Here is a 10,480-nt window from a genome sequence, read left to right as displayed (position 1 = left end):
CTTGCAATAATTAGGACTAATCAAAACCGGAGTTGTAGATAGAACATACTTTACCAAATTGAATGATTTAATATCATCCTCCGTCCATTTCACCATGCTGTCCTTCTTCAACATATTAATCATCTCTCTTAAATGTCTAGCTAGATTAGGTATGAATCTGTGTAAAAAATTCATCTTACGAGTAAAAGCTTGGATCTCTTTCTTGTTCCTGGGAAAATCTTTCTGCTGAATTGATTCCACCCTTAAAGGATCAACGTGAATTCCTTCTTTTGAGATAATATGACCAAGAAGATTTCCTTCATCCATGGCAAAGAGACTTTTCTTCGGATTGAGTGATATCCCAAATTTCCTACATCGCTGAAACACAATCCTTAAATGGTGTAGATGTTCATCATCTGAACTTGAAAACAATGTTAAATCATCTAGATACACAACCAAAAATACATCCTTTTCATTAGAAAATGTTATATCCATCGCTTTTTGAAATGTGGCTCTAGCATTTTCCAAACCAAATGGAATTTTAGCATAATGAAAGGTTCCTAAAGGTGTGGTAAATGCAGTCTTATCTCGGTCATCTTCATGCAATAGGATTTTATTATACCCTGAATATCCAACGAGTAGTGACATATGCAATGCTCCAACCACTCTTTGGAGGATATGATCCATCTTCGGCAGTGGGTAGTTTGTTCTTCAATGATACGTTATTGAGATTCCAGAAATCAATACACAACCTTATTTCCCCATTCTTCTGTCATACCGGAACAAGTTTGCGAATCCAATCAGAAAATATGATTGGGACATCTATACCAGCTTTGTATAACCTATTTACCTCCTTTTCAATAGAAGACAACAACTTTGGGATAATTCTTCTCAACTTCTACTTGAATGGTTTTTGATTTGGCTTGATAGGAATAGTGTGTTGAATTATGTCATTGTCATACAACTTTAGATCTAAATAATCCCAATTAAACACATCAGAAAATTAAAATAACAAACTAACATATTTAGCCTTTACCTCAGGAGACAATGCTTTGGACAACTTTACAAATTTGGGATGATCAGTTGTCCCAATATTTATATATTCGACTCCCTTTTTTGTAGGTAGTAAACTTGTCTTTCTGGCCATATCATCTCGGTCAAAAATTTCTTCTAAACGTATGAGACCTTTAGGAATAGTGTTGTCTTTTAGCTACCAAACTTCCATCTGGTTCACCTCCATCTCTTGCTCATCGCTATCATGATCATCATCTATTGAAGCATCCTTGTAGTTTCCTTCGTTCTGCAAAAAAGTATTGATATCCTTATCATTTCAAAACACGTGTCAATACCTTAAATTGTCTGGAACAATAGGGCAGTGTTTGATATGGATCCCAAACTTGTTGTTGGAATTCATCAAAATATTCAAATTACTTGCAGCAATGGTGAGTGAATCCGCAATAACATTTTCAGCACAAGGTACTATTGTCAAAGTATAATCTGGAAACATTCGTAAGATATCTAAAACTACATTTCTTTAGGCTCTCATCTGCATGTGTTTAGCTTGATAATCTCCCTTGACTTGCTTGATTATTAGCTCTGAATCTCCATAGACTAAAATTATTTTTGCTTTCAGCTTTCTCATAATTTTCAAACCTGCAATCAACGGTTCATACTCCATTTCATTGTTAGAACAATCAAAGGCCAATTTGTATGAACATATACTAACATTACTAGAAACATTATTCAGCTAGAAAGCAGGGCTCCAAATCCAAATTCCTATGCCAACGCCATCCTTACCCATGGCTCCATCAAAATCCATGCTCCATTGGCCTGCCTCTTCTTCTAGATGTTGAAATTTTGTTTGCTCTTTTGCCTTACCCTTACTCATCTCTTCATTTTTCTGTTGTTCACTGTCCTTTTGTTGCTAGTATGTGGATTGCATAGAAGATCTTGTTGCATTTTTTCTTTCCTAATCAATGGCCGCTCTAAACTTTTCAGAAATCTCTAGAACATCTTCTACTCCAACTAACTCACTATCAACATTATTCAAATCACTATTTGAATATAATACAAATGACTCTAAGTTGGTATGTACAACATTTATTGGATGATTGGGAGGTTTCTCCTTGCTAGTAATCATGTATTTCATTTTCTTTTCCTGGTATAGTTTTCTCAATTTGACAAACACATAGGAGAAATCTAGCTGTAAAGTTCCTTTAAGCTTTATGCCCCACGATCTGTATAGAAGCATACCAAAATGTGGTGGAATGTCAGCAACAACAACATCTATCAGAACATTCCTAGCTGGGATTCGGTGTAAATATACTACCAAGTCTTTCATTAGACCTAGACAACAGACTCTCCTAGAATCAAAAGAATAGAGGTCATGGTATTTCCGTGTAATGTCAAGACCCAACTTCTCCATAATGGCTTTTGGCATTAGATTATGAGAGGTTCTAGAGTCAAACATAGCATTATGAAGGACATAGTCGTGTAATCTAAGGCTTATGTAGGATGGAGGGACATCACTATCTTCGGACTAACCTTCTAAGGCAGGGCCAAAGATGAGCTCGAGCTAATCGTCTTCTACATTGACCATATCAGATAAAGGATCTATATGAAAAATTTTGGACACCTGATGTTTATAGTTGTTGTTCTTAATCAACTCGGTCAAATGAATTGAAACTTTTAATTTAGCTATTTCATTCTCTAAACTAAAAGCTGAAAGTTTTTGTACCTCTTTGACAAGAAGGTCCTTCTTTTCACCTTTGTCTTTTGCTGCACTTTGCTGATTGTTCTTCTCATTTGCCATGTTACTTGCTGACAATCCTTTGTTGAAAATTGGATCAACCGATTCTTTTCCTTTCTTTCGAATGCTTGAAGAATCATTCTTAGCTTGTGCCTCTTTCCTTTATTGAATTGGGCTAACTGGAACATCTATACTTCTCAATGAATATTGCTTTTGTTGTGCTGTCAAGGTGTTCATATATCCTCAATGATAATCATCTTACTCATCCTCCAAAACTGTCTCATTTGCTAGTATGAAATCCTCATCTCTTTGGGTATCTAGAACCTCTGCATATTCTTCACCTTCCTTCAGAAGCATGGGCAAATCATGAGCAGTAAAGAAATGGTTTGCCTCGACCACTGGATCATCATCATCTTCATCCTCTAATCCATGCACATAGTTTTGCTGCGAAATAGTTCTACCTGCTGTTGTTGTGCCATCTAATCTTGTGCCTTTTGTTTCCTCTGGTTAATCCTGAATTGAGGTTGCTGTTGTCCTCTAAAATTTGGATTTCTGATTGGTGTTTCAGGTTTGTATGTAACAATGAACCGGTCAAACATCTTCTCAACCTTTTGGAGCAAAGTATCCATCTTAACATTGGAGGTAGATGTTTCTTCCTTTATAGTCACCTTCTTTTCAGATTTCATTCTCGCTCTTTTGGCCAACAAATTTTATTCTACACTTGCTGCATTCTTCTGCATATCTTCAAGTGTGGTAGGATCTCTTTCTCGTACCTAATATGCCATATCAGCATCAAAACCATCTAGAAACTTAAGTAGTGCTAACCCCATCAGTGGTATAATATCAACTGGAATAGCATTATAGACTGTGTTGAACCTCACACAGTAATATTGCACACTTTCACCCACATTCCTTTTGATATTTTCATACTCAGATAAAGTTTGTAGCGGATTCTTGTTTACCTCCCAATGGCCTACGAGCTGTCTCTACAAAACCAGTAAAGTATTCATAGAGGCTTCTAGTAATGCTCTGAACCATTTTTGAACCTCGCCTCCAAAACTTTGTACAAACAATCTCATAGTCACATTTTCGCATCTACTTCATGAAGGTCGAAGAAGTCATTCAACCTGTCAATATGTTGCCGCATTGTAATACTTTGAGTGGCATGAAAAGAGGTATCTTACTTTGGTAATTAGCAGGCATATCATCCATATTTTTAGGCAAAACAAGGGGTGAATATCGGGCATCCATGGCTCGAGTTGGATTTGAAATAATGGTTGGACTACTTGAGTTTAATGAAGTGGTTAATTGAGGAGTTGATGGAGGTGTTGATTGAGGAGTAGGGGTGATAGGTATTTCATCAGATATAATAGTTGAAAGGGAAGGGTGGATATAAACTAAGGTAGAGAATGAACTTTAGAACTTGATGGGAATACTTATGAACCAAGACTAACAAATGCCAATTCCAAAAGCCCAGGGATATTGGAAGCTAGAATGGATGACTGAAGAGAATTTAAGATGTATTCATCAATTGATCTGTTTGCCCTTTCCTTTTCAATACCTGCAACAAATTCCAAATTTAGAACTGTATCATCAAGTGCAGTTTTAGATTTGGTCTCAAACAAAGAGAGATCGAAATACTCATCAAAAGGGAGATCTTCAATAAACAACCATTGCTGGGACAAGAATGGAATCTGAAAACAAGTCTATGACTTGGTGAGTTTTCTTGTCTAAGTATTCCTGAAATGAGATTAGGGTTTTCAAACATAGGAGGAGGATTTGAATCAGGATTGGGCCTCGTGTACCTTCTCGAAGCTAGTGTTTTTAGAGTTCTCAAGATTTTCTTATTGCTTTACAACTTTCTGTTTCAGCCTAGCAAATTCTAAAAATCATCATCCGCAGTTCAAGAATTTGATTGAAATATACTACTGGGGTGATTTGGCTTTTCTTGCCCAGTATGGTCACCACTATGTTAGAGCCTAGATTGACCTCAAGCTAAATTGAAGTAATTCTAGGGTAACCACAAACCACGCTTAACCTAGTAGCTAGCCCTACTAGGTTGCAAGAGGGCTCTCTCCTTTATGGATCTCAGTCAAAATGACTGGATCAAATGGGATTTTAGTCTAGGTATAGTAGCTTAGAGGATTTTGATTGAATTTGTTGGTTTTTGTGGATCAAATAGAGCCAGGCAATTTTGGGTCTGAGAAATTAGGTCAGGATGTAGGGTGTTCTATGGGGCAAGGTCTATATAATCTTTGGCACTTGAAATATAGTGAGATGGGATGTCTAAGACTAATGAGGAGATGAGGAGGACATGTAAAGGTCATGTATCCTTCTCAAACAAAAAAAAGCATAGAATATTGAATTGTTTCCCAAGGTGGAGCATTGTTAACAATGAATTCTACCTATCTATCTTGATATCATTCAATTAGAAGTAGTGAAATAGATTGTGGCATACATAAAACATGTGAAAAACTGATAACAAAAGAAGAAGCTATGCAAAAGCACCATAGCACTCCCATAAAAATAGTTGCAACTCCTTTTAATTTCCTTGCCAAACTATTTACAATTATGTACAATATTGTTCAGAGCATCCAAGTGAATCCAACCCTTGGTATTGACAAAGAAAATACATAATATAGACATCAAAATAACTCATACTGACCATCAGGGGTAGAATCCATGAGAATAAGGGCTATTACAACCATTTCCAAACATGGGCTAGGAATATAGGCAATCAAACTACTTGCCTCTATAAGCATGGAAACTGATTCATTAGCCTCAAAACCACCTCTAACTAATGAATATACCTTCTAAGACTATTTTACCATTACATTTACATGACATGTCATCAATTACATCAGTGAAATCATCCATGAGGAGAGAGAAAGTGAATTTACAGTGAAAATAGGTGAAATTTTGATTTTCTAGGAAAACTAGTCAAAAGCGTAGCGCCACTGGTAAAAAATGCAGCACCGTTTTCCACCTACTTTTGGAGGCCTTCCTCTTACTGAAATTGAGCCCAAAATAGCTCATTGGAAAGGCATTCAATTCTAGCTTCTGGAGCACTTGAATTTTTGAATTTGGAGGTCATTTGTGCCCTCAGAACTTGAATCTCCCAAGACAGCTGTTGTGTGTCCAAAAAGAGGTAGAAAGGTCATTTTTTGGTAGTTTTTGGACCTTTTGGTGACCCATATTTTCTCCAAAATTTCTGAAAATTTTGAAGATGCATGTCCTCATCCTCCTAAAATGAAATATAAAAACGTTTTCTCCATCTGATGCTCTAGGGAAAAGTGCAGCTCCGATGGTGTTGTGCCTCTGGGCAAAATTTCTTTGTTTAAAATTACAAAATTGCAAAAATGCAAAAACTTTCCAAAATTTGCCCAAATTTTGCATGGGACACCGCCATTAGTTGCTTTGATGGGCTAGGAAGGCTTCAACCAACATATTCAATCTGTCCCTCTCCTTTTTGCCTTTCAAAGCTCTCCTTAGCCTAGCCTTTAACTTTCGAATTCTCATCTCACAATTTTTTTTGCGAGTCATTTAATGGTAGGCCATGTGTCAGAGCATCTTCTTATCCATGTTGGCCTTCTCAATCATACCTTCAATATGTATGTTGACCCGCTAAAGCCAAGTTTCCCTATCATTTTCGATCTCTTGCTCAATTGGAGTCAATGTGACATGAGCCTCTTTGGCCATTTCCCTGTTTGCATTGATCATTTCCATCTCCATGAGGACTTGCTTTTCACTAAATTGTTTTTTTTCCTGCTCTAAATATTTGATGATGAACTTGGGTCTCTCTAAGTCGTCCTCCAAGGATTGTATTTGAGCTTCTCTTTCTTGAATGATGAGGTCTTCGATGGTGTTTTCATCCTGAGCCTCCAAGTCAATAATGCCACTTCCATGATAAGTGAAGTGCTGTTATGGCTCCTCATGCTCAATAAGGTCAAAATCTCTTTCCTGCTCATCAGTAAGATCTTCCTCTTGCACCTTTTCCTTGCCTTTGCTAAACCACTCAACTTTTACCTATTTTGTTGATGTAGAAGGCAAAGCCCCTTCCACACCTTGTGGAGCAAACATTTTCCTGTGGACTGATGACAAAGGCAAGGCCCTTTCCATAGCCTGTGGAGCAAACACTTGCTTAGCAGCTTCAAAAAGTCTCCTTGTGCCTCTCCGATATGTTAAATACACTGGAACCTCAGCATTTTTGGTTTCCTTGACTATTTCCCTTGTTTCTCCATGGCTAGAAGGTCCACCTTCTTCATGATGCACTTGTGAGAAGATTTTTGGGCCTTTGAACATATCATGAGAAATGAAAGTCTACCATAGAGTGTTAATAAGGCTAATCTACTGTAGAACAATGATTTTAATCAAAGAGTAATGATAAATGTTGTTCAACTGCTGGGGGTATGATTTCCTCTGTACAATATGTACCATTTTCTCAATGTTTCTGAACATGAAGTAATCTTTACTCTAGTGAAATGCATGAGGAGTCTGATATGACAGGCATACAACCAGGAGAACCTACCTTCACAAGTGAGGTACTTGATAATAATCTTCATCAAAGGAGCATACATGTTTTCCAAAAACTTGAAGGGGAATAATTTCTTCACTTTATTTCTGTATTTAGCCTTGATATAGGGCTCATACTAACTCCCATCAAGGTCCTGACTTTTGTACCATTTCTCACCAACATTAGGGATTCTAGTGGCCTATGAAATGATAGCTAATGATATTGTGAAGGTTACTCTGCAAAGTGTCACGTGATTGTTAAGCAAATGAGTCACAAAAATTCCGGCCAACTCATGGTGAAACTGAACTCTCTCCACCATTTCACAAAATTCAAAACATTCTTGATGCCTCAAACAAGAAACTGGAAGTGGGCAGGCCTGTAATTCCCTCAAGCTAGTGGGCTCCTCTTTGATGACTTTTCATCCCTTATGGGGCCTCCTCTATTGTCTATGTCTCTCCATGGATTGTTCACTAAGTGTCTCTTCTTCATAATCATAATCATTGTCTCTTTCCATTGTTTTCTTTTGGATTTGAACAATATGGTTATATATGGATAGTTGTGGATAATTGATGTGGAGGAATGGAATGGGTAGAGTGTATGGCTAAGGGGGTTTTGGGAAAATGTGTGTGTGAATAGGGTTTAGGGAGAATGTATGTGGGAGTGGGGTTTAGGGAGAGTGTGAATGGATTTTAGGGAAAAATAAAAAGTGGACAGAGTAGGAGAACAATAGTAGAGTGAGGACTTCAAATCATGAGACAATTTGTAGGAAAACTAGGGTTTTGCCCTAGAAACTAGGGTTTTGATTTTTGGGGTGAAAATCACAAAAAAATGATGTAAAAACCGTAAAACACAAGATTTTTTGATGTAATTACTTGCAAAAGTGGTAAACCTCGAAATTTGAGGTGAAATTGGCATTCTGAGGTGATTTGGGGCTCTGCTGGGCAAAGCGCAATGCCACCTATAGGAACGCAGTGCCAGCTTTAAAGCACAACATGCCCTTTTATTTTTACACTGAAAAAACTTGTTGGAAGTGCAACGCCTGGTTGAAAGTGAAACACCACCTCTTAGAAGTGCAGCGTCGCACCAAAACTCCAAAAACGCAACACTTTGCTCAATAACACTTGAAAAACGACCATTTCTCTCTTCTTGGCTCTTTAGTCCTCTATAATGACATAATGGGATGAAAAATAGGAGCATGGGTTTATATAGTTTCACCTTTTGATGTTTTGTTTGTGAAAACCCACTTTTATAATGTCTATTTGTCTTTTACAATGGTCTGTTTTTCATGCTTGTTTTCTTTTGCTTGGCAAGTGAGCTAATTCTTAAAATCATTTTATTTTTGTAGTGGTAGGTACTTGGCAACATCACAAGATTTAGGTGGAGCTTGGGAACAAATATTAGATATAGAAACAATAAAATTACATCATGAAGAAAGATAAAAAATAACATTGAATAAGAGTCTTGATGATGGATCCTTGTTGGGGTTTGAAACGTTGATAGCAAAATGGTTTTTACTGTGGGTTCTCTGGTTACAAAGTTAGAATATATTAACCACAGAAGTCTTAAATCCAAAATAATACTCTGCTTTCACCTCAAAACAAGTTTTGAGGTGAGAACTACATTAATCTTTCAAAATAACAAATTGTGACTTTACACATCATTATTGGCCTCCTCATGTGCTTGCTGACCATTATTAACATATAATCACTGAATTTCAATGTGGAGGAAACCCTAGGACCTAATGAGACCAAACCCTAGGATTTGATGAAATGGATTGCAAAATGAACATGAATCATGACTGAAAAGTATGAAAGAATATCAGCAAGTACATATCATGAGGGAAAAACTGAAGTAAACCCTACCATCAGTGGTTACTTGAACTAATGGAATGAAACCTTATCAAAATGAGACTCCTACTAAGAAACGAAAAGGAGCAAGTTTTGATCATTGATGGGAGTGTGAAGACATTGGCAGTAACACTTGGCACATCTGAGGTGACAGGGGAGATTGATGATTATAATGACCATAGACTCCACAACAAGCATAATGTTTGTTAGTACGAAGTTCCTTGTTCCACTTGGGATGATGGGTAGATGTAGGGGGATTGAACAACAACAATCTTTAAGGGACTCGGTTGTTGATATAAGATAGAGGAATGATGAAGTGGATCATCCCCATCATGATCTTGAGTGATATGAGACTCTAGAAGTTCTTATAAGTGTGGAAGGATAATGGTACTAGAGTTGACACTACTAGATGCACTAGGAGTGCTGGGGAGAATTGCTTCTCCTCGACTCTAAAACATGGATGCCCCTTTACCCAAACATTGGGTGGAAATTTAATGGCCACAAGGTGGATGGGGTTTGAATTCATGGGTTAAAAGTAAGGGGTTGTTAAACTAATCAAAATAACTATGGATGAAGCCTTTGGACTCGACAACATATTATTCATGGATCTATTATGCAAGGAAGTATGCACAATGGTGCATATCATCATAAGGATAATCATGGGTGGTCATAGCCTCCATAATGTCTTGATCAGAGTGGAAGATGGGCAGACTGGAGTAAGAAACACCACATGACAAGGAAGAGATACTTGAACCATCTTCATGAGAAACTAAGTTCACATATGCATTGTCATGACTAGGAGAGATATGACTAGTAGAGGGGATATCTATCAATGTTTGCATTGAAGGAGTGTTTTGGAAAATTTGGTATCTATGGACAAATATGAATTCCCTAGATAAGAAGCCAGATCTAGAACAACGGTTTAAAGCACTTTAGCCTTTTCCTATAAGAAGTAGATAAGACAATGAAGATGAGAAGATCTAGTTGTAGTTTTGCTTTCCTCTCATTTCCTTTGTATCCATCTTGTCACTCCTTCCCGTACTTAACACGCTTGAGAAGTACCTATAAACATCAAAATAAGACAAAGAACCGATCAAAGAAAAAGATCTATTGAATACAAGTATATGGAATCAAAAACATTCAGACATATAAGAATCATATAATAAGATAAGCAGATTAGAAAATTTTTCAAATACTTTATTGAAATAGAAGAAGGAATTACAACCATCAAGTATGATTTGCGGACACTCCTCTAGCTTGGATCCCATCCACATGACATCAAAATCATGACAAACTTGTAGCTTAACGATACTTGCCTCAAAGTCAATTCTCATAGCAACATTATCTCCTTATAATTCAACATAGTCTAGCCCCTGATCACTTAGATGAGTG

The sequence above is a fragment of the Pinus tabuliformis genome, chromosome J (genome assembly GCF_031772625.1).
Source record: "Pinus tabuliformis cultivar Carrire ecotype Pingquan chromosome J, CPIR1, whole genome shotgun sequence".
Classification (NCBI taxonomy): domain Eukaryota; kingdom Viridiplantae; phylum Streptophyta; class Pinopsida; order Pinales; family Pinaceae; genus Pinus; species Pinus tabuliformis.
Note: the sequence above shows the minus strand (reverse complement) of the source record.